Source organism: Plecotus auritus, assembly GCF_963455305.1.
Source record: "Plecotus auritus genome assembly, chromosome: 4".
NCBI lineage: Eukaryota > Metazoa > Chordata > Mammalia > Chiroptera > Vespertilionidae > Plecotus > Plecotus auritus.
In genome coordinates, this window is record NC_137775.1 from 10,063,601 (window position 1) to 10,089,553 (window position 25,953).

At 46.3% G+C, this 25,953-nt stretch overlaps 1 protein-coding gene across 3 annotated transcripts in view; it reads right to left on the bottom strand.

The window, feature by feature from the left end:
- Positions 1 to 25,953, bottom strand: part of PLEKHG1 (pleckstrin homology and RhoGEF domain containing G1) — a 201,611-nt gene that overhangs the window by 87,853 nt on the left and 87,805 nt on the right. The window lies entirely within an intron of this gene.

A 25,953-nucleotide genomic window follows, 5' to 3' on the forward strand; every position in this document is an offset into this window, starting at 1 on the left:
GGCACAAGCATGGCATCCTCGCCAGTCCGTGCTGCGCAGCGTATTTGACAATATGAACAGTAGGTGAAAAGACTGTTTTTGCTCAGCAAAATATATGTTTTTAAAAAGATAGAGAGATTAGCCACAGATAAGATGCACACTTATGCCTCATTAAGTGAAAAGGATCCTCTTACTGGAAAGCAGCCCTTGTTAGCTCCCTCGCAGCACTGGTTACACAATCAGGAAGCAGGAGTGGGGACCCAGCACCCACAGGACATGTCTGCAGCCAGCAGGACACAATCCAGCCAGCAAGCCAAGCGCAGGCCAGCCTTGTGGCCTAATTGGAGGAGGACCAGAGAGCCCCGCCATTGAAAAACATCCCTTCCCAGAAATCTGCCCCAGGGCCTGGAATGCTACGACAAGAAATCAGCTCTTGCTGGTTTCAGGTAAAGTCCCTCAGTTGAAACTAATGTCCTCTGGGAAGGGGATGGAGTTATTGTCCCAGTGTGTGAATTAGCCTGCGTATCCTTCTGAGGAACTTTCAGGTCTTTTAGGAAGGAGGCCGGAATGGGGTTGCCTGCAGGGACAGGGGAGGCGGAGGGCCGAGCGCAAATAGCCTGCAGTTCTAGGGGCTTGCCCAGGTCTGACCTAATTGAGATACTTTGCTGACTTTGCAGCCAGGCAACAGCTCCAAGAAGCTGTGCAATGAAGGATGAAAGAATGGCCCAGAGAAAGAGAGAGGGGCAAAGGCATGCACTCGCTTTTCACTCCAGCCAAGATTTCACCTCCTATAATCAATATTGGATAAGGCGGATTTAAAAAGTAATTGCACATTTTCAGATACAAAGGCACTAGAAGTTATAAGGGCTACTTCAAAACACAAACACAACCCATATATTATACATGGAGCATAACAATTTAAATGCTGGGGGAGGAGTGGACCTATTTATCTTGTGACTTAAGACATTGCCATTGTGACAATGTCCCAAGACAAATGGTAAAATCAACTGTTTTCTGAAGCACGGGACACTGCCAAAACATTCTTTTTTTTTTTCCAGTCTATTAGCACTTTTTTCTTTGAAAGAAAAAGGCATATGATTACATTTTATAAGCGCAAACCACAGAGTCCATGATAAATATTAAAGTCGATCGCATGCCAACAGGTGTCACACATCCCATTGATGTCTCCTAGGAGGACACGCTGACCTTCCTCCTGCAATTGAGCTGTAATGCACGAACACCCGCTGCACTGCAGTGTTGTTTATTAAAAACCCACATACTCTCTCCAGACACTCTGCTGTAAACGCAGAAAGTGTCGCCGGCTATGAATTCTGCCTTGCTGTTGTTACGCAAAGCAAACTATATATTTGGTTAAACAAACAAAAAAGCTAATCTCCCCCCCCCCCCACACACACACACCTGAAAGGACTATTTTCAAAGTGCAATAATTTGAATGGTAAGCGAATTTGTCTTCACAAATTTAAAAAGTGTTTACGCTCAGCAAAAGACAAAGTCTAAGGCAGACAGAAGCACTCAAGTATAGGAGACATGAAATGAAAAAACTACTTTTTGTGCATCCGAGAGTACTAAATCTAACAATGGAAACCAAACTGTAAGTAATAGTTACCAGGACTGCAGTTATCCAGCTGAAAATGTGAGGCCTCATCCCCGATTACACTACCACGCCTGGATTGAGGCAGGGCCATAAGAATTTTGGAAAACACACACACACAGCCCACTAATCTCGACACTTTCCCACGGCCCACCCTTACCTTGCAACCAAGGCGCGATTTACTTCATCATCTATCCGTCTACCCTGAGCCCCAGCGAGCTGGCCTGGAAGGATTCACACTCTTGGTCCCTAAAATCCTGGGGTTCCTGGCCTTCCTCCAGGGGTGCACTTCTCTGTCTCTAGGACAGTCGTGGGCTCTATTTTCCCCTCTGCTCTTTTATTAGGATATTTTGGTCCTTATTGTCCAGAGACAATGAAATCAAGTCTCAGTTATTTCTGAACGGAACAATTTTTAGATATCAAGCAAGCAGCATGTTACAAATAGTCTCTTGCTTTCAATAGCAGATCAGGCCCATCTTGAAGGACACCAGGGGAGGAGTCGCTGTGCTGAGCACAATGGGCTAATTATCCCTCTAAGAATGCAGTCTGTTTCCAGACATTTTTTTCTAGGAGATAACACACATCGAATCAATTCATATCGAAAGGCATGCAACACAATCTATACTCTGAAACACTCTTTAAAAAATAGATTTAAACTTGTAGAAGGGGCTTGGACACGCTGCTGAAACCCTGCAGTAGTCTTTTCCAAAAAAACAAGTCAAAGGAAATCTATTACAGATTCCGAGTACCGCCACGGAGGTTCATAACCTTTACGTGAGCTTGCAAAGCCATTTCACTTTTTTTGGACTGTTTTCTGTATTTTATCGATTGATTTTTAGAGAGAGAGAGGAAGGCAGAGAGAAACATCGATTTGTTGTTCCACTCATTTATGCATTCATTGGTTGATTTTTGTGTGTGTGCCCTGACTGAGGATTGAACTCGCAATCTTGGTGTACTGGGACAACACTCTAACCACTAAGCAACCCAGCCAGGGCCGCCATTTCACATTTGGGCAGAGGAGAGGGACAAGCCCCCCTGGCCAGCCTTTCCCCACAGCCCATGGCGATGATGCGGAGGGGAGGGCTCAGCTCCCCTCGCCAGCGCAGCCCAGTGTGGACCCCGCGATGGTGGGTTCAGAGACATGACCAGCAGCAGCGGTGGCAAGGGCGTCAGCTTGCAGTGGAGGCGCCGAACAGCCGCTCAGAGCGGCCCCTGAGCTTCCTGAATCTCCCCACAGCGACGCCCTCCTTAGGATGGCCGCCGTGAGGTTCTTCCCCCACTCCCAAGGCCACGTTCAGTGTCGCAGTAGCTGACAGATCAACCTCTGGATGTGACCCGAGAGCAAATGGATTCTCCCAAGGGGGCTGTTTAACGTCCAGAATGGCAGGGGGTGGGGTTCGAGCTCCTATTCCTGGTCTCCTGCCCTAGGTCATGCGGAGATCCCATGTAGGCAGAAATGTGTAAAAGGCCGAGTATAGACCCCACGCCAGGAAAGCAGAACTTCTTCCTCTCTGAAGGAGCTGAGATGGCATACTCTTTCTCAGGTTATTTACTTATTTGTAATATACTAGAGGCCTGGTGCACGAAATTCGTGCATGAGTAGGCCTTCGCAGACGGCTGCCTTGGCCCTCGCAGCCGGGGCTTCGTCCGGAAGGTCGTCCGGAAGGTCATCCAGACGGTCGTTCACAGCCATTCAGTCAGTTTGCATATTACACTTTTATTATTATAGATTTTTATTGATTTCAGAGAGGAAGGGAGAGGGAGAGAGAGATATAAACATCAATGATGAGAGAGAATCACTGATTGGCTGCCTCCAACATGCTCCCTACTGGGGGTTGAGCCCACAACCCAGGCATGTGCCCTGACTGGGAATCAAACCATGACCTCCTGCTTCATAGGTCGATGCTCAACCACTGAGCCACACCGGCCAGGCTCAGGTTTTTTATTTTTAACTATAGAAGGTGAGAGGGGTCGCTAACCTTAGATATATTATGACAACCGTCTTAAGCACCCGCCTTTGCCTTTCAGAACTCTGGCACGCACAGCCACACCCCCCGGGCCTTCCCTTGACTTCAAGAACAGCAGCCACTTTGTCACCCTCACGACCTAGGGACCTACTCAATGCCAGGCCCTATGGCTTCACCTCTGGATGCTCCTGTTGAGCAGGCTGGACAAGTGTCAAGTAAGTAGTGACAGGTGTGCTGGGTGTTCCCGAGCCGTGTGGGACACACAGGTGCGACAGGAACTGTGTATGTACGCAAGCACTTGCTCTGTTTTCCTAACCTGTCTTCCCACTATTTTCACTCTGCCCTTCAAGTGCCATTAAAAGGGGACAGAACCTGGAGTTGACAGGGAATCCAGCGAAGCCGGGCTGCCTTCACTTACTCCCCTTTGCAGTCTGGAGAGTGAGCTCTGTTGGACTCATCTTTCATCTTGTATTTAATTACTTGGTATCCACGCTGAGAGCCAAACTTGCTGAAGGTTTCTGTGGGTCCAAGTGCTTGCCTAATTCCCAGTTCCCAGAGAGGCGCATGAAGTAACTTGTTTATGTTCGCAGAACAAAGGGAAGGAAACGGAGCTGTGTCAGGCTCCAGCTTCGACTTAATGAGGCCGAGGAACAAGTGCAACCAAATTTATGTTGGTTTATTCGGAATAAAAATGTTTGCATCCTGGCCCAGCCGGCAGGGCTCAGTGGCTGAGTGGACCTATGAACCAGGAGGTCACGGTTCGATTCCCGGTCAGGGCACATGCCTGGTGGCGGGCTCAATGCCCAGCGTGGGGGGTGCAGGAGGCGGCCGATCAATGAGTCTCACTCATGATTGGTGTTTCTATCCTCTCTTCCCCTCCCTTCCTCTCTAAAATCAATAATATATATATATTTTTAAAAATGTTCACATCCTTTACAAGTCTATGAAAGAAAAAAAAAAGAAAGAAAGGAGGAGAAAGAGCCAAAACATTCACAGAGGTTCAAGAGGGGATTATGGGGGAATTCCCTCGCTGTGACCAGTCTCAACATTTTCTTTAATGGATGTGTATTACTTGGGTAATTAAAGTAGAAGATGAACCAATAAATGGATGGGATGGCTAGTCCCCATGTGTTGGCCTCCCCCGCCCTCGGCTTTCTCTGCCCTGCCCCCCGCCCGCTGGCTTCCAGTGGGTTTGGCCAATGCAAGACCCTAATGTGATGAAGCAAGAGCCGAGGGAAACGGGGGCCTTTCTCCCTGCTCCATGGCTGAGGTGGGGTCGGTGCTCAGCAGTGGCTGCACCCAAGTTGGCCCAGCCCCCATGGTTCCAGCACCCATTGGGGTCCCTGTGGGTTGTCCTGGAGATTGATGGTAAAGCTTCCTGCCATTGCTACAGCCTCTTGGCGCTTCACATCCCCGGCTCCCTTAGCCCCCACCTTAGTGAAGGCGCCCTCATTGAACTCTCCCACTAGGGACCAGCTGAGCTACTTTAGTTTCTTGGCAGGTCCCCGGCTGGTACAACTTCACACTAACTCCAGCATCTCTGGTCTGAAGGGCTGGTGACAGTGTGATTTCACATACTCTGTCAGAATAGTGACCACAGCCCAAGTTTAGCGGCTTTTTTGATCTACAGCCTGCTTGATTCAGGTCAATGCAATACATCCTTTGGAACCTAGTTGATGCCAGAAACACATTTTGAATGCGGTATCTACAGATCTATGTTTACTCAATAAATATTTGTTGAGCAGCTACTAAGTGCCAAGCAAGGTCTTAAGCACTACAGATACAACAGTGAACAAAACAGGTAAACCCCCAGCTTTTGTGGACTTTATTGTGAGTAGTGGTTATAGGGGCTGAAATCCTCTGACAACAGAAGAGCAATATTGGAGAGATACTCTTCCTGTTTTCCAGTCTAACAGCTTATCTGCAGCGTGAGTGACTGCTTACAATAGCTCATCGCGCATGCACAGTCTCTGCTTGGACACTGTCAGTTACCAGGCATTTGATCCCTGCTCAGTCAGTCCATCACACTTCGGGGCAATTCTAATCCTTAAAGTATTTTCTCACATTGAGCTGAAGTTCTTCAAAGGACACTGCGGGGAAACAAAAGTATATGCCTCCTCATTCAAATATGTATTGAAAAGGTACTTAGTGATTCCTAGAGGCGGGGTTCAGTGGGCTGGGGGTGGGGGAGGTTTGCCCCTGTGCTATGGGGAATGGGGGTGGCACTGAAAAGGGGCACCATCCTCTGACCCCCATCTCCATGCATCTCCAGAGCCTGCTTTTCTATGGCTTGCCACCTGAGTGTTTTCAGAATCTTAACAATCCCCAGGCAGACTTACTACTTGAAAAAAATGTTGAAAAGTGTGGAAAATAAATGCTCTCCTTGCTCCTTCTATGCCATACTTTTAGATGCAGCAACAACACTGTCCTCAGAGGCCCATGGTGTGATCAGGGAGACAGACACTGAACAGCCACATGGGTAAGTGACCGTGTAGGAACGGCATGGGTGCTGTAACATGTACAGGGGACCTGCCCGGCATGGGGTGGTCCTGGAGGCTTCCCTGCAGAAGGGATGTGTGACATCTGAGTGCAGAGAAGGGGTTAACGAGGGGCAGCCAGGCAAGGAGAAGAACTCGCCCGTGGTTTTACTTCCTGCAAGTGGAGACTGCTGGTATACCTGGCCTTCTGCCCACAGTGACCACCCAACCTGGATATTTTTCCGTGGACAATCTTGTCTGCCAATATACTGCACACACCACGGTAATTGCTTGGTTGACTATAATGATCCCCCTTATAAAGCATCCTGTAGTTTCCTTCTCTACTTTGGGGTGACCCTCTCCTCTGTGTATATTAGCCTCTCTCTCCATGGCTTTTCTTATTCCCCCTCCAAACACTGGGCAGAGCTCTGGGCAGTAACCATGATTGTTCTCGCCCAGTCGTCTGGACAGGGCCCCTTACAAGGTGTGGTTACAGCAAACCACAACATACGCTTCCCTATCAGGTATAATCAGATTCAAGTGAACATCAAAGGAGCCCTAAAGGAAGAGGGTCATGAAGAACAGCCTGGGGGAGGGTCGCCCTACTTGCTTTGTCTTGCTACTTCAAGGGGATTTATGGACTGACCATGTGCACTTGAGCCTTGAGTATTTCCTGGGATCCGTTGGTCACCATTCTGAGGATCCCCAAAGCCAGGACAACTGCCCAGTGCCAATATGGTTCCAAACCTAAGACATCTGCTCGGGTGTCTGAACAAATAAAGACGTGACAAAATGGCAAACCCCAGAGGTTTAAGATGCTCTAAGAGGATCGGGGAGTTAGGTTTTCACCATGTCTGCTGGTTATCATCCTAGTGATGTAGCAATAAAATCCGTCCCCAAAACTGAACTAATTTTGTTCTGTCTAAACCAGTGGTTGGCAAACTCATTAGTCAACAGAGCCAAATATCAACAGTACAACGATTGAAATTTCTTTTGAGAGCCAAATTTTTTAAACTTAAACTTCTTCTAACGCCACTTCTTCAAAACAGACTCGCCCAGGCCATGGTATTTTGTGGAAGAGCCACACTCAAGGGGCCAAAGAGCCGCATGTGGCTTGCGAGCTGCAGTTTGCCGACCATGGGTCTAAACCAGGGGTGGGCAAACTTTTTGACTCGAGGGCCACAATGGGTTCTTAAACTGGATCGGAGGGCCGGAACAAAAGCATGGATGGAGTGTTTGTGTGAACTAATATCAATTCAAAGTAAAGGAGCGGAGGGGAGAGCAAGAGAACCCTCCGCTCTTTCGGCTCCGCGGGCCGGATAGAACAGCCGAACAGGCCGGATCCGGCCCGCGGGCCGTAGTTTGCCCACGGCTGGTCTAAACCATCATTTGCTGCTCATGAAGTGACCTGTGGAAAGGACACAGACCTGGAGTTGAGATGTGTGGCATCTCAGCTGTCCTTAACAATTTTGTCATCTTGGGCAAGTCACTAACTTCTCTGGGTTCCAGATTCCTTCTGGATTAGTATCATGAAAACTCTGGAGTCTGTGACATTTAAGAACACGTACCTACTCTATGGATCTAAGATCCCATGGTTTTGGATGATGTGTGGACACAATGACCCACTTTTTTAACTCCACGGACAGTCTCTCTTGAGGCTCTCCTATAACATGTGGATCTTAAATGTGGTCTCACTGTTACAATCAGGTGACCACAAGCTGATGCAAAAACCAGGAGCATGTGGCCTTTGTATGGGGAAGCTGCTTTAAATTGCCTGTGATTCCTTATGCGGCCAAGCTTGTGATAGGCACCTACCTCAACCATTATCAACAGAAAGATTTCCCACAAAAATTCTGAACATCGTCTGACGGCAGGCCAATGTTTAGCATCAAGATTATGCTTTTCTTTAGTGACCTCATCTCCACTTTCTGCAAAAACCGCATTCTGAAAACCAGGTTACAGTGAAGATCACGAAATAGCTCATTCCACCACAGGGGTAATAATTTGGGGTTGCATCTCAACCAAGGCCTGACCTAATATACTCCCCCAGAGGTTGTGTTCTGTGGCCGAGCAAGCAGAGGGTGACCTGAAGACTTGTTTGCCAACACTGGGTTTCAATTTCTTCCAGTTGAGGAACCAAATTTTAAAAGTTAGGATATTTCACATACAAATGCAGATTTCTGCCCTCCCTGGGGGAGAGCATGCCAGGAAAAGAAGGAAGAAGCATCAGTCACCACTGCTCTTACATCCTCATTGGCAGCACTAGGCGAGCTAAGCTTGCTCCTGTTATCCTGGCTTTCCAGCTTGCTGCCTCCCCCACCACTCCCTTCAGTATGACACCTGCTCCCTTCACTCCTTTACATGACGTGCCTGTCCCTGGAGCCTAGAGAATTTGATTCTGGGTTACAGACATGGACACATTTGGACAACTACATAGTATCTAGGTTAGTCATCCTAGAATGACCAGATTCCTAGAAATAATCTGGTAAGAATCATTTATTTCTCTTCAATGTGTACATCAGATGAAAAGGAAAGAAATAATTAAAAATATCACTTGTTGTTTGCTAGGCTATACAAGAGTAGGCCAAAAAAAATATACCCTAAGATGAGAACCACCATGGAAAGATTTCGTGAGGGGGGTGAGGGACTAATGTTTACAGTGGAGGGGTGGGAGAGTATTAACTGCAGGCTAGAAAATCTAAATTGTCTTTACCATGGGGCCTCATGAACTCTTATTTTCATTGTTTCACTCTTTATATTAATCAGTCTTTATTCCTGGTAGCTCTGTCACCAACATACAGCACATCAATAGAGGTTAGAGTTTGTTCAGGGTCTCTGTGAGGGAATGAAGATGGAAGGAGCAGTGCAAATGGCAATTCCGCCAAACCGAACACTCCAATAGTTTGGTGTCATACTTTTTGACGCTGAAAAGTCCTGGGACAGTCAGACAAACACCAGAGCTGGAAGAAGAAGAAATTGAGAAGTCTGGCCACACTCGGGGGTCCGGCCATCCAAGACCCTTCTACGAATACTGAAGCGGGACTATGTTTGGATACTCTTCTGAAAAACAAGCCAAGATCAACTAGAAATGTCAAAATTTACATGTCATGCCCGAATCTCATAAAGCATTCATTTGTTGTTGTACCTTTTTAAAAAGTAAGAGGACAGACGTTAAGGCTTAGAACTGCGGACCCCAGTCCCCCCCAAATAAACAAGGGCGGTGAGACTGGGCTTATGGGCAAGAAAAAGCAGGCGTAAGCAGGCCCCTCACTTGGAAGAGCCCTCATGCATCTGACACTGAGCATTTAAAAACACACCCAGAGGCCTTCATCATCAGCATTTTTCCTGGAAAGGGGGGAAACCCCACCCTGCACCCCAGGCCAGGGTTTACTTCTCTCTGAACCCTGCAGATAAAGTGTCCACACACAGAGGCCGGCCTCAGTGAGGATTCACAGACGTCCCCTAGTCTTTCTGAAGAAGGAACTCTCTGATATGTGATATCTTCCCTCAGGAGCAGGGGGAGGAGGGCGTGGGGAGGGGGACGGAAAAACAAACCAGCCACGTCTCCTAATCCCCATGTGAGAGCAGCAGCGGGGAGCTTCCCCGAGGGGAAAAATACTCCAGACTGAGCTGGACCAAGCCCGTCTAACAGACTTCAACACCGGCACTGGCTGGTGTTCTCATCACAGCTCTGGACGCTCAGGAGGCCCAGGCGGCCGGGCTCAGGGGGGTCGGACACGCACAGTGAGGGCCCGAGCAGAGCAGACCAAGTGAGGACAAGCTGGTCCCCGTGCTGTCGTCTTCTTTCCGGGGTGCTTCTCTGGAAACCCCGTGGTAAGAAAGTGAGAGAAGGGAAGGGAAGGGAAGGGAAGGGAAGGGAAGGGAAGGGAAGGGAAGGGAAGGGAAGGGAAGGGAAGGGAAGGGAAGGGAAGGGAAGGGAAGGGAAGGGAAGGGAAGGGAAGGGAAGGGAAGGGAAGGGAAGGGAAGGGAAGGGAAGGGAAGGGAAGGGAAGGGAAGGGAAGGGAAGGGAAGGGAAGGGAAGGGAAGGGAAGGGAAGGGAAGGGAAGGGAAGGGAAGGGAAGGGAAGGGAAGGGAAGGGAAGGGAAGGGAAGGGAAGGGAAGGGAAGGGAAGGGAAGGGAAGGGAAGGGAAGGGAAGGGAAGGGAAGGGAAGGGAAGGGAAGGGAAGGGAAGGGAAGGGAAGGGAAGGGAAGGGAAGGGAAGGGAAGGGAAGGGAAGGGAAGGGAAGGGAAGGGAAGGGAAGGGAAGGGAAGGGAAGGGAAGGGAAGGGAAGAGAGGGAGAGAGGGAGGGAGGGAGAGGGAGGGGGGGAGAGAGAGAGAGAGAGAGAGAGAGATACTTCCCTTCTGCCTCAGTTCACCCCACTCCCTGACTTTAATTTACAAAGGTTCCTCTGAAGATGAGCAAAACCATTTATAGTTTATGTAAATGAGTGCTCCGATGGCCTGCAAAACATGCTTTGCAGTTAAATATTTTTTTTGTAGACAGAGATTTTAATCTATGTGGACATTTTAATTCACCAGTTATCACAATGGGGCTGTAAACTAGATGCTTGACAAACGGACTTGCCGGTGGTTTCGTTGGTACATTCTTCAAACCAGCATTTTCCCAGGTGTGGGCCAACACCTCTTAAATCACTGCTGTGGACTGAATGGTGTGCCCCTTCCCCGCCATACACACACTCCTCTCCCCCCACCCCACCCCACCCCCGCCCTGCCCCAGAGCCCTCTGCGATCTATATCACAGATGTGGCTGTATTTGGAGACAGGGCCTTTATGGAGGTAATTAAGGTTAAATGAGTTAAGGGTTAAAGAGTGTCAGGGTAGAGGCCAGAGCTATGTCACAAGAATGTCACCATATCTCTAAATTAAGCTAACACATGATCCTGGACTTTAACTCCCACCAAACTCAGTCTTTGTAAAATCAGGGACCGTTTTATTTCATGGGTAACGATTTGTTTTGTACCCCTTACAAAACATCCATCCTGGTGCCTGGCACCCAATCATAGGAACTACAATCAAGTGGATACTTCCTTCTTGCCAGGCACTGTTCCACGTGCTTCAATTTCTCACAACCCCCTCCGGGCATGGTGCTGTCCTCTCCATAGCATGGATAAAGAACTCAACCAATGGGAAGGCTCAGCAAGTGCTGCTAAGAGTTTGAAGCCCAGACAGTCAGGGCCTGTCCTCTCAATGCCTGTGCAATCCCACCCGGTATGTACATGTACATCACAGGTCTACAGAATTAGAGAGCTTGGGATGTGCGCCTGAAGTTCAGAGAGGCGCTTAGAAACAGCTTACTGCAAATCTCCCATTTTATTTATTTATTTTTATTTTTACAAAATATTTTTTTATTGATTTCAGAGAGGAAGGGAGAAGGAAAGATAGAAACATCAATGATGAGAGAGAATCATTGATCAGCTGCGTCCCGCACACCCCCATTGGGGATGGAGCCCGCAACCCGGGCATGTGCCCTTGATGGGAATAGAACCAGGGTCCCTTCAGTCCACAGGCTGACGCTTTATCCACTGAGCCAAACTGGCTAGGGTCAAATCTCCCATTTTATAGAAGAAGAAGCTGAAGACTGGAAAGAGGATCGCTCAGGTAAGCTAGCCCAGTGGTTCTCAAAGCCCAGTAGGCGTCAGAATCCCCGGGAAGGCTTGCTAAACACACACTGCCGGGCCCCACCCAGAGTCACTGATTCTGTGGGTGTGTGGTGGGGCCTGAGCATTGCTAACAAGTCCTCCGATGGTGCTGGTGCTGCTGGCAGTGAGAACACATGATCCACCTCATCAGCAGCTGAGCCAGAAGGAGGCTATGCTTTGCTCACTGTGCATCTTCCCGGTACACGGAGGGTACCGGCTGCCCTGTGATGGCGAGAGGCCGGGGAGGCTGGCCAGCCTGCTGGTCGCCCGGAATGCTAGCACGGAATGCCTCTTCCTCCCAACGTGGATGAGACACCTGGGCGCTTCCTCCTGGCACATGACACCATGATTCACTCTGGCACGGGTGCTTCATGTGACCCTGTCTACCTACCCCACCCAGCACATGATCGAGCTGAAACAATACAACCTGCTCACTGACGCTGATCAATATTATTCTCATTGGGATCTGGAACTTGGCTCCCTCAATGCTAAACCTAGCAGGAGCTAGCAAAACCAGCGGGCGCTGTGGATAAGTGCCAGTATTTATTCTCAGACGAGGAGAATGATTACACAATTTCAAAGTTTCCTTTTGTTTACATTATAATTCAAGAGGAAAATTTTTTTTTGTTTATTTGTTTAGCTAAGAGGATCCACTGCCTTTCATTAACATCCCTTGTAGAGTGAACTATTTTGCAATTAGGGACATTAATTACTGTTTAAACTGCCACGTTTAAACTTGCTTAGTTTTCATGTCATCATGGGGTATTCTGAGGCTTAAGATATTTAATGAGTGCGAGGCATGAGCCTGGCACATACTAGGTGCTCAAAGAATGTCACTAGCTCTCAACATTACCACTCCTATCCCTTAAGAGAGCCCAGGGTTTGGACTGATTGCTTAGACAAGTAGGTTGGGCCAAATGGCATGACGGAATGAGTAGACAGACCTCAAAATCAAAGCTCTCTCTTCCCCATTAGCAAGGTGATTCAGAGACCATGACACTCCAGAAAAATTTATGGAGCACCTACATTTACAAGGCAATTGTCTGCTACCCACAAAACCTCACAGGACTTAACACTCGGCAGTCACTTAATGAGCCAAAGCATCTTTTCAGGATATCTGTCTGGCGCGAGAGACCTCAGGTAAGGCTTTTAGAGAATAGTTACATTAAAATGGTTTTTTATTTTGAAATAAATATGACTCAATAAAAAGCTGGGGAGTGGCGGGGGGCGGGGGGAAGGAAGGAAGAAAAAAAGAAAAGGAAAGAAAGAAGAGAAAACCAAAGAAAATGGAGAGAGGGAGAGAGAGGGAGGGAGGGAAGAGAGAGAGAGAGAGAGAGAGAGAGAGAGAGAGAGAGAGAGAGAGAGAGAGAGAAGAAAGAAGGAAATGTTCTATGAGGTTTCCTGTATCCTTCACCAGTTTCCCCCGATGGTAACATCTTGCATAACTAAAGCACAGTAACAAAACCAGGTCACTGATGTCAATTCAGCCCAAGGAACACATTCCGTTTTCACCAGTTTTAAGGACAGTTACAGTTTGGTTGCGAAGGACATAAAAATAAAAAGAAGAAATAAAAGGATGTAACAGGGATGAACACAATACTATCACCCAACGTTACATTGAAATTGGTTTTTGTACTAGCCGTGAGAAAAAGATAAATGCTAAGCACATAAATTGTACAAATAAGACTCTTCCTGAAAAAAAAAAACACAAAAAACTTTAAAAGATTTTTTTCAGAGACCAAGCTTACCAATTGTAATAGAATTAACCTGTTTTTCAAGTTATCTCTAGAGGCGAACGTTTATTAGTGAAATCAGCCCCTTTTAACGTGAGACGTGAACCCAAGATTTGATATACAGAGACCCTAAGCCCACCCAAACGCACACACAACCTGCACAATTGACATGAAAGAGTAAGTGAGGAGCTCTAGAGCTTTCTGTACCGCCTGGCCTGGAGCGGCAAGCAGGAGGCACTTGGATGTGGTTACATTTCCCTGAGTAATCTTTGGATGGCCCATTGCTGTTTTTATTGTAAGTTAGTGTTATCAATTCTTTAACAGTTCCCCAAATGTTTTCCCTTGAGCAGTCTCAGTAAATATTAAAACTATTTCAATGAGCTGGAATTGGTAAGGTTTTACTCTGTATCTCATTTTCATTATATGTAGTCAGGTTAGGGAGTCAAACCATTAATATGCCAACAACTTCCTTAACTAAAATTATCTTTCAAAATTGATACAACACAAGGTGGTTCACCATTGACTCCCCAGTTTGATGCATTTGTCAGTAGTTGGTCCTTAGCTGAAATATTGAAAGAGAAGACAAGGAACAGCATGGCTTCAGAAGCTCCAGAGAAGCAGGTTCTCTAGGTCTATCAGCGGGACTAGAACCGCTTTCCCGAGCAGGAAACGCTGTGGTGACATTTCTGATTCCTCTGCCTGGGAAGCCGCTCTGATATTAGGAAGCAAAACACAGCATCTTCCCTTTGCGCGGTGGGGAGCTGTCTGTGTCCACCTCCCACCAGCCAGCCGGCCAGCGTAAACAGATGTTCCAATAGATGGAGAAGCCAAACGGCTCTCCGCTGCACGCGAAGAGGTGGCAACCCCACCGGGGTCATCTGAATTCTGAATGACCAAGCAGAACTTTTGCAGGGGGGGTCCCCGCTTCCTGGCCCGCCCTGGGCAAGATTCTGAAACAAGAGAAGCCTGCCCCGGACCAGACATCTCCACTCACCTCCCAGTTGAGTGTCCTGAAGTCTCCCCACTCCCCCACCCTCTGCCCACCCAGAATCCCTAGGCTCGGCCACCCCACGAAGATTCTGAGGATGCGGACAGAGGGCTCAACACGCCCAAGGCACGAAGCTGTAGGGCTGGAGGCCTGGCTCCAAGGTCAGTGCTCTCTCCTGCCCCACAGCCTGCCAAATTGTTCAGCAGGATGAAGTAATTGAAAATTTACTGTTCTATCCATTGTTTGAACCTCAAGAATTTACAAGTTGTTTCTAATGGTCCTTACTGTTTCAGAATTACATGATCATATATCAATTTCAGCTTCTGAAGAAATTTTTAAATGCTTACATGTATTCATATTTTAAAAAGTACTTCTGATGTGGTTTCCAATCAATCTTTAGTAAAATATAGCACAGTATATATGTATATGTACATACATACATGTATTATGTGTGTGCGTACATATATACATATATATGCATATAAATTTAAAAACCACCAAAATAATCAAAACCAAGGAATTTTTCAGTGATCCTAGCATAATATTTGCATATTTTCTTGGTAGTTCAAAAGCAAATTTATCCTTTGAAAATCAACAAAGTCTTACATTTAGTAGATAACATATAGTAGAAATCAGCCCCTGTAAAAACTTCCAAATCGGATTTCTAGAACCACCAGTGGACTCAGCCTCACGCAGACAAAGAATGCTTTTAATGAACACTTACCTGGGTGCCTCTTCCCTCTGCACAGCTGACCTCTTACATGTCTGGACTGAAAAGGCACTTGTCAAATCATGCTCATGAATCAGTTATTCATTTTGCAAATGCTGGTTGGCTTAAGACTCCTTCCATGCGTGTTGCATAGAGATACTGTTGTTCAGAAACAGAGCCACAGCGTGAGATCAAGAGGCCTGAAGCAAAACAGGCCCCCGGATAAGCACGAACGTGTCGCCGAAGAAGGGAGATGTGTATGCGCACATCGGGGTGTGTGTGTGTGTGTGTGTGTGTGTGTGTGTGTGTGTGACCAGAGAGTCACAGTGTTGAATGCATTAACAAGTGTCTAAATGCCATCCTCTGATTTCAAATTAAAACCTGCAGATCTGACTCCAGAGCTGGCAGCCTGCCGTCACCGTGGGCCTTAAAGGGGCCCAGGGCTTGGGGGACGGGAGAAGGCATGCCACTCTCAGAGCACGCCACTTCTCCCGCCGGTGGCATTACCGCCGGCCTCTTGGTTTTAGTACCAATTCCACTGCCAGACTTCCCAGACTTTCAACGTGAGCTATCAGAGAAGCCATTTAAAGGGTATGGGGGCTTTAAAAACTATTTACAGAGGGAAGACTTTCTGAAACATTTCCCGTGATCTGAACCCTTCCTCATCACAACCTTGACAGCCGGCCAGGGCTTTCGACACCACTGCAGGCTGATAGCTGGTGTTCTGTCCTCTCCGCATGACTTACAACAAGACCCCAAGTTCACGTGATTGGTTGTGAAAATAGTCAAGAAAATCCACAATTTTAAGGTGAATATTCTATATTTGAATTATTATGTTAGGGAGTCTTCCCCACCCCCACCCCCCACCCCCACCCGCCCTTCTTCCTGACCAGAGTGACCTACATAAGTACACTTGGCTGCTTCATAGGAGTTTTCACATAAAATGCCCTTCCATTCAGGGAGGACACATTTTGTTTCAAGAAAACTTCAACAGCCGGATATAGTTCATCATAGAAACTGTAGGCAAAGACCTCTGTAAGAATGAGCATGTGAGTGCTCATGGTGGGTAGGCCCGCTGTGAGCACTGGTATCAGGGGTCCTCAAACTTTTTAAACAGGGGGCCAGTTCACTGTCTCTCAGACCGTTGGAGGGCCGGACTATAGTTTAAAAAAAAAAACTATGAACAAATTCCTATGCGCACTGCGGGCCCGGGACGCGTCGGCTGCTAAGCAGGACAGGCAGCGGCACCCGGCGGGCCGGATGCATGTCCTCGGCGGGCCGCATGTGGCCCGCGGGCCGTAGTTTGAGGACGCCTGGGTATACACTGTCGCATTCAGTCCTTATAAGATCTCTATTATTCCCATCTCAAAGATGGGCAGTTGGAGGCGTAGGCAGGCTAGGTACAAGCCCAAAGTCACACCACTGGTCGGCAGCAGAGCCGGATTCGAAGCAGGAAAGGGGTACCAGCACTTGTCTCTCTAAGGAAGAAATACTTCCTGCAGTCTAGGACCGACCCTAACCTGTAGAACAGAGATGGATTTCTAGTGAAGTCCTAACATTTCCTACCCCCTTATCTTAAACTGAGACCAACTAAAGGCAACTCAGTATCAAAAAAGCTGAAAGACGATGTGCCTGCTGTATTTGCAGCTTTTAAGATGTTTTTCAAAAATGATCAAGTATGAAAAATTACATTTGGGAAACTGTCAAGCTACATGCAAGTGCTAAAAGCATAAAGCTCAGAGCAACCTTTTTGTACAGAAAATGGGAAGTAGGGCCATGTTCAAGCAAGACAAATATTGTTCTTTGGAACAGAAACTTGTTGCTGAATCTCGCCATGGAGCAAAAGGCTTATAAACTTTTGAAAAAATAAGGCTCACATGGAAACAAAAACACAACAGCAATTCCAATATGAGACCAACAGATGCTGTGCGTCTTCCCAATTCTTTTAAAAGCCATTGGTGGCTATTAAAATGTCAATGTGGGAATAAAAAAAAAACACTAATATTTCTGGTATTCCAGGGGAAATGCTTATGCTGAAGTTTTTAAACTTCAATTTTATAAAAATTTACTAGCACAGAAGATTGATGAACGGGATGGCTTAGAAAGATTAGGCAGCTCAGGTTACTAGGAATTAACTAGACAACCTCTCAGAGATGAGAATCACAGTCGTGAGGACCACAAACTAATGACTAATAATAATAGCGAACACTTACTGAGCATTCACTATGTGCCAGGTACCATTTTTAAGCTTCTTTGAAAAAAATTAACACAGTCAATTCTTACAACCGCTCTGAAAGGTAGGTATCATCATCCCTATTTTACATTCGAGAAAAACAAGGCACTTAGAGATGAAGTAATTTTCAAAGTCAGACAACTAATAAGTGGTCAAACTGGTATTTGAACCAGACAGTCCAACCCTGGGACTGAAATTTGATTCTCTCTGCTCTGAAACTCCCTGTAGCTGAGCCCCGATGCAAGGACAGGGACCGTCCCCACAAAACTAACTCACGGTGGATAGAGAACAGGAATTTCTGCCGTGTCCCTTCGGCAAAGGCTCTTAGAAACTAGACTTACGACGCCTCTGTCTGATGGTTCGCAGTCCCGTTAGAGTCCAAGTCCTGCATAGCTGGTTTGGCTCACTCGCAGGGGTCCTCAAACTACGGCCCACGGGCCACATGCGGCCCGCCAGGACATTTATCCGGCCCGCCGGGTGCCGCTGCCTGTCCTGCTTAGCAGCCAACTCCTCCCAGGCCCGCAGTGCGCATAGGAATTTGTTCATAGTTTTTTTTAAAAACTATAGTCAGGCCCTCCAATGGTCTGAGGGACAGTGAACTGGCCCCCTGTTTAAAAAGTTTGAGGACCCCTGGCTCAGAGGATAGAGCATCGGCTTGCGGACCCAGGTTCGGTTCTGGTCAAGGGCACGTACCTCAGTTGCAGGCTCCTCCCTGGCCCAGGCCCTGGTCAGGGCATATGCAGGAGGCAACCAATCCATGTGCTTTTCTCACATTGATGTTCTTCTCTGTCTTTCCCTCTCTCTCTTCCAACTCTCTCTCAAAATCAATGGAAAAATATCCTTAGGTGAGGATTTAAAAAAAAAAGGAGTCTAACTCCCTAAACTACAGGAACATGGAGCAAGACGAAGAGGAGCGAAGCAATACCTACCTACAAAGTGGTACCAGTTTGGTTGGGAATGACTTCTAAACTCCTGTGTGACACAGCCTCCGTTTTCTTGAATTGTTATTTTTGCATCTTTTACTAAACGACCCTGTCTCTTAAGCCAGTCACAAGCTCCCTGAGATCCTGACCCAGGCCACTCATGGCTCTGCATCCCTGCCACGGCTGTGTGCCAAGTAGCTGCTTCATAAGATCTCATTGCGTAATGTACAGGTGCCATGGATGCCTTCCCGCAGACGCTGGGCGCCGAGCTGACTCTTCATGGATGTGATGCATGAAGACGTATGGAGAGAGGGGTGGGGTAAGGAGGCAGACAAGTCATGATGGCTGTAAGAGAAGGAACTCATGGGGAGTGGTTGGCCTGAACCAAGGAATTGTACTGACTGTGACCAAACAGGGTAGTTACTGATGCAAGACCTCACCGTCTCTCCCAGGGAAAGCAGACATTATTTCATAGGTAATTCAGGTCATTGGCTGACGACACAGGGGAGGACGAAATCTGATAAGGGCTTTGTTTGCTGACATGAGAGCTTCCAAGTCCCAGAGTTAGAATGATCAGAAAGAGAGAAGACAAAGAGAGAAGCACTTCCAAGAAGGGAGGGGGACAGTGATTAAGTCACACATCTAATCAATTAATGTATTTTAACAAGCCAAATGATAGGCCACCCGTGTACATATTCATACTTAGAGAGAGACAGTGACCCACAGTAAATCGACTTCTATTTCCTGATCCAGGGAGCTCTGGAGAAGCTTCTACAAGTGTCCATCATTCCTTTTCAGCAGGACTAGTCCCACGTCCTGAGTCAGGATGAGGAAGAGAAACCCAGCAGAGAAGACCACGTGCAATGGAGCACAGAGATGAAGATCAGGGTGTTGGAGTTACTGATGTCTAGGATTGAATCCAGCTCAAAAAATCATGATTGCGTGTGTGAACTTGGATAAGTTGTAGAATCACTTTGGGGCTCAGTTGCTTCATGTATAAAATGGGGACAATTTAGCACATACCATAGATTACCGAGAGCACGGAATGAGATAAAGCATATGAAGCATTTAGCCAAGTGTCCTGGGACATAGATTTTCTAGCTCATGTTTTCTTAGATTCTGTATTCATCTATTTGGCATCCATAAGTTAAAGGCCAAGCTAACAGCCACAGTTGTTTCTGTCTCTCTGCAATCCAGAGCACGCTCTCTGAAACAGCTCCTCATCTAACTCTCACACATAAAAGCAGTATTTCCCCTGCCTTCCTCGCCGCAGGGCCAGGCACCAGACAGCTAGGGACAGCTCCTATGTGCCAAGGCCTGCTGGCCTTAGACAAACCAGCTGATGCCAAGCAGTTTACCCTGCCCTTCCTTGCCCTTGGAAGCCACAATCAAGGCCCAGCCCAGGTTTTCCTCTCACTCCTTTCTGCCTCCTGACATTGGTGCTTCCCCCTGTGGCACCTATAGCATGCTATGCCCCCTCCTCCTGGGAGATGTACGAAATAAAATCTTCAGTGGCATTAGTCTCTCATGTGGTCCTTCACTCAACTCCATAAATTAAATACTAGATTCATTTTAGGTATAAGCACTGAGACAAAGCTCCCTAAATAATAGCTATAATAACTTTTACATAGGTCAGACAATAGAACCAATTATGTTTATGTCCACCTTTTCTCTCTATCTTACTATGACTTTCAGAGTTTTGGCCTGAATCATTGCAAAAACCCCTTTAATCTATCTTCAGTTTCTTGCTTCCTAAGACCATTTCTTTATATAGCTATCTTCTAAAACTCAGGATGTAGGTTACCCACCGCCAGGAAAGCTTGAAATAGTTATGGTCTATAAGTCCAAGCTCCGCCTCTCAGCACTCAGGTCTTCTAAAGTCTGGCCTGGAACTGCCGCTATGTTGGACAACTTAACATTCCCCACAAATGCCATGAGCTTTTCATACCTCTCCAGGGGTCCTCAAACTGCGGCCCGTGGGCCACATGCGGCCCGCCGAGGACATTTATCCGGCCCGCCGGGTGCCGCTGCCTGTCCTGCTTAGCAGCCGACTCGTCCCGGGCCCGCAGTGCGCATAGGAATTTGTTCATAGTTTTTTGTTTTTTTTTTTAACTATATTCCGGCCCTCCAACGGTCTGAGGGACAGTGAACTGGCCCCCTGTTTAAAAAGTTTGAGGACCCCTGCGTGCCTGCCCTTGGAATGCCCCTCCCACTCTTCTCCAAGCATGGAAATCACAATGCACGTGAAGCTTTTGAATTACGTACTATAATTGCCCCTGACAGTGCATAACTAGATTAATTTTGAGTGTTCAGTTTGACTTAGTAGAACATTCGTTAGTTAAAAATTACTAAAAGGCCCTAGCTGGTTTGGCTCAGTGGATAGAGCGTCTCCTGCAGGCTGAAGGGTCCCGGTTTGAATCTGGTCAAGGTCACATGCCTGGGTTGTGGGCTTGATCCCCAGTAGGGAGCATGCAGGAGGCAGCCAATCAATGACTCTCTCTCATCATTGATGTTTTTCTCTCTCTCTCCTCCCTTCCTCTCTGAAATCAATAAAAATAAAAATATAGTTACAAAAAAAAAAAAAAAAAAGACTAGCCCTAACTGGTTTGGCTCAGTGGATAGAGCATCAGCCTGCGGACTGAAGGGTCCCAGGTTCAATTCCGGTCAAGGGCATGTACCTTGGTTGCGGGCACATCCCCAGTGGGAGGTGTGCAGGAGGCAGCTGATCAATGTTTCTCTCTCATTGATGTTTCTAACTCTCTATCCCTCTCCCTTCCTCTCTGTAAAAAAATCAATAAAATATATTAAAAAAAAAAAAGACTAAAAGTGTGATAAGAGCAAATATTTACTATTAGCCCTAATTTCAGAGTTGAAAGTATCCTCAAGTTCTACTATGTGGTAAACTCTATACTGTCTCTTAAAAATTCATCATTTCCTCCTCCACCGATATCTTCTTAGCACCTAACTCTGCCTATTCATATTACGTTCATTGCATTTCTTTATGCTTGTTTTCTCTAGATTACAAACACTATTTTAAGGTCAAGGATAAGCCTTAGAAATTATTTTATCTTTCCAGCATACTCATTAGTCTATGCATAGCAGTTGCTTGATGAATATTTATTATTTCACAGCCCTATGATTATTCTAATTAAAATAAGGGGTTCTTATTAAATGATAATTACATAGTTAATTATGGGGAAATATGGGAAAAAGACTATATACCTGATGTAAACTAAGTAAAATTACTTAAGTTGAGTATGAGTCTATTAAATCCCATCAGAAACAGTGACAGATATAGTAATTATTTTACAGCATTATTATCATATTGTGTCATTACCATTAATTATTAAGTGGGGCAAATTTTAATTTTGATTTCCAAAGAGAAAATGCTTTTCGTTTACAGACAAACCATAGACCAAGCTGCTGTGATGTGCAGTGTCTCCGTGTTCATTTCACCCATGCCTGCAGTGGGCAGGCCATACATGTTAAACACTCCAGCTGGATTTATAGAAACCTAGCAGGCTACTTCCAACTCCACCCAGTCCTCAAGAAGGAAAGGGGCCATGTCCTGGCTGGACAGGCACCCAGATCCCCTCCCACCCACCCTCCCCGCCCCCCTCATCCCCTGTTCCTTTAAGCCTAGGCTGGAACTTAATGAGGAAATCAGGTTTGGGTAAAGCTCAGTCATGCTCTAACGGCTACCTGAAACTTTCCAAAGGCCCTCAATAAATACTGGTGGTTGGCTGGCTTTGTCATCTGACTTTTTGTCCCAGAGTAATTATAGAAAAAGAAAGTTGGCTGAGATTTACAGCTACCTCTTCTCACTAGGTGGGTGGTTGGGCTGGGGAAGGAATGAGAACCATCCCATTGACACCGGAGAAACTGTTCCGCAGCCAACACAATGAAGGAAATAGTGGTTTAGAAAGAATCTTAAAAATCACTCAAAGATGATTACAGACTGTCACTGAGAAATGAGGAAGGAAGGGCTTTCTTTTCGACTACAGGGTGCACAGCTCCACCGTCAGAAATTATTATTTTATATGTAGGCCAATGGTAGTCTGCGTGTCTTTGAAATGTAAAGAGCAATAATAACTTAAGTACCCGGTATGACTCACAGAGCATCAAGGTAGATTTACACAGGCCATATATGAAAACGAGGCTCCTTATTTTATAACATCTTGCATTGCATGTTCCTAAAGTCACTGCTGTGAAGTAGTCCCCGAGAACCTACTCTGCAAAGGACCTGGGCACGGGGATTGAGAGAGCATCGAGCCACAGAGCTCTAGCTGGCTCACCCTTCAGCTCAGGAGGGAGGATGGGGGTAGGTGTACAGCGCAGGCTGCATATGCAAAGCTGCCGTGAGTGACACAGCCCTCTTCCTGGTGTTCACAGGGGCTCCACTGAAGGAGAACAGAATTTCCCCAAGTGCCCACGCACTAAAACGAACCTCTCCCCTCAACAAAGCAGATACCTCAGCTGCAATTTAAATTTGCAAAGGTGCACTGTTGATTAGCTATTGAGAAAGTGGGTGGGGAAAGCATCTCCAGCAAACATATCCTTGGATGACTTTCAAGTCCTAATCCCCAGGCTTCATCTTGCATTCCTCGTCCTGCCTCTCATGCCCTGCACACCTTTAGGAAAAAATAGTCCAAGCACAGTGAGAGCACCTTGTAGTGTGCTGAATGGCGGGGTGCCCATCTGGAAATACATGCACCCTAACATTATTTGGGCAGAAGGGGCAAAAATATAGTTACATTTTCTACTTAAGGATGAAAACGGTGAGTCACCCCCAATCCACCGCTGCCTTCGGTTTCCCTGCTCCAGTGAGGTCTAAAGGGGCTTCTTGGGATGTGGAGGCTTCTGCTCCCGTTTGCCTGCTCCCAGGTCCTGGGCCCAGCACGGAGAGAGAATAGCAAGGCCGATGGGGCCACGTTCACGATTGAAAAGCCTTGTCTCAGTCACACTGCTTAGCAGCTGGGCTACTCCAATCACCCTCAGTAAGAAACATCCCCAGACACTCACTAAAGGCAGGAAGCAGGCATTGTCAGCTCTCCGGAACTCCTGACCTGTCACAGTGAACTATTTACATTACTTAACACACCTACTCCCGATATTTAGTGGTTCTATGGGGGGTGAAACAATTGTAACTATACATTTTTATGTCAAAAGTAGAGGCCCGGTGGACGAATCCCTCGTGGGGTCCCTCGGCCTGGCCTATGGGGATCGGGCCGAAACTGGCTCTCCGACATCCCCCGAGGGGTCCCGGATAGCGAGAGGGCAAAGACCAGGCCAAGGGACCCCACAGGTGCATGATCGGGGCCAGGGAGGGACTGTGGGAGGGTTCCAGGGCGTGTGTGGCTTGTCTCCCCCAGTCCTGATTGGCCAGACCCCAGCAGCAAGCTAACCTACCGGTTGGAGCGTCTGCCCCCTGGAGGTCAGTATGCATCATAGCGACTGGGCGACCAGTCGAATGAATGTTCAGACACTTAGCATATTAGGCTTTTATTATGTAGGATAAGATATCACTGTCCAGAGAATCAAGAAATGAAACATAAAGACCATCTAGCTTTTTATTCCAAATCTCCTTCCTGATACTTAAGAGTAAAACATTAAAAACCATTCACTTGTCCATCTCAAGATAAATTTGTTGAATAATTACTCTATGCCAGGACCTGGACTAGGCATTAAAGATATAAAGTTTTTTTTAAAGAAGATTAATCTATAGCCCTTGCCATTAAAGAACTAACTGAAAAATCAATACCTTCCTCAGAGTCTCTTCATGCTTTAAAGAACTTAAATATAAAAATGCCACTAGACTGAAAAATACCCAAAGATTCCTTCATGGTCAGGTTAGAAATTAAGGTATATTTAAAGGAAAGAGAATGAGATACAAGGGAATTAAAACCTACCATTCCATAAAAAGAAATGAAATTCTGATACATGCTTTGGATGATCTTGAAAACATTATGCCAAGTGAAATAAGCCAGACACAAAAGCCATACAGAAAAATACTGTATTATTAGATTTATATGAAATATCTGGAATAGGCAAATTCATGGGGGTGGCAGAGAATAGAATTAGAGGTTACCAAAGGTGGGGCGGGGGAGAATGGGGGGGCTTGCTGCTTAATGGGTACAGAATTTCTGCTTGGGGGGGGTGATAAAAACTTTTTTGAAATAGATAGTGGTAACAGTTGCACAAAATTGTGAATGTGATTATTACAACTGAATTATACACTAAAAGTGGTTAAAATATCATTTTTAATATTATATACGTTTTACCACAACATTAAAAAGCAATAATGCAATATACCAAAACCCACTGAATTGTACCCTTAAATGGGTGAATTGTGCAGAATGTAAATTATATCTCAAAAAAGCTGTGTTGTTTTTTTTTAAAAGACCATTCTTTACATGTTAACATATTACTTTGTCATCTTGTAAAGCTCTTAATATTCTCAAATAAATTGGGAGCAGAAGCAGGTGATCAATGTTTGAAATACTATGATTCATATTCCTTACTGAATGCCTAGGTTTTACAAATCATTGCTAATCCTTTGGGCCGTTTAGAACACAGAAGAGCCCTCTGTCTTTTGGATATCTGGTTAAATAACTAATTGACAACCTTGCAATGACTAAATAACAGACAATTTAAAAAAGAATCTCTTGGTTTGACTCTTCTTGAACACAGCCAGCCAGAAAAGTGTGGTTGAAATCACAGTCAGAACCAACCAAACGACAACCTTCGGTTTGTACACCTCTCAGTCGCAGGTCAGCTGTAGACCAGAGCGTGGCAGTATCTAGAAAAATGCCAGGCACGTATGGGCTTTCGAGACACAGTCACTGAACTGAAAGAACCGCTGCATCCGCTGCTTAGGGTCCTGGCAGGGCCCCTGGTCAGATAACAGCCCTTTGAGGGGATGGCCAGCCAGCCCAGGAGCCCCTGGGAGCTGGTTACTTCTGGGCTCATACCTGCTTTCGCTGCTGGCTCTGTGCTTCTGTCAGAGGTCAATCGGCAGCTAGACCACAGAGTGCCCTTCTAAACAAGTATTCCTAAGAAGTCCAGGTCTAGACGGACCAGAACGAGGTCAGCTATTTCAGAAGTATTTCATGCTGGTGAACATTTATTTCAGAAAAGGCCATCATAACCTTTTGAACTTAGCGAACAGGTGAGCCACTCCTGTTGCCTTGAAACAATAGTTACAAAGCAGAAAATAAAAATAATGGGTGGGGAAGCCCAGAAGTGAACTACTTTTACATTTCCCATCCCAGAGGTAATAAGGTAATATGATTGAGATAGAATTTGCCAAAAGCCAGTAAACCTTTTCTATCCTACTAGTTAAATCCAAATAACAGGGAACAAGGATTATATATATATTTTTAAAAAGCTTTTGAAAGAAAATAAGGTGGGAATATTAATCTTTTAATACTGAAGGTACCTGTTTTAGACTAGACCAAGGGAAATTAAACCTCCCACAAGTGAGTTAGCCATCATACATGGTAAGAAAAACAGACTCCAGAATGTCAATTCTAGCTACAGTGGGGTGAAAGCTTATGAGCTCATTGTCACCTTCCTAGACCCTTAAAACAAATCACATAGTCATAGCAAAGTGTCCCAAACATACCCCGGATCCGAATCCCGTCCTGGCTCTGCGGGATGAGAAGCCTGGAT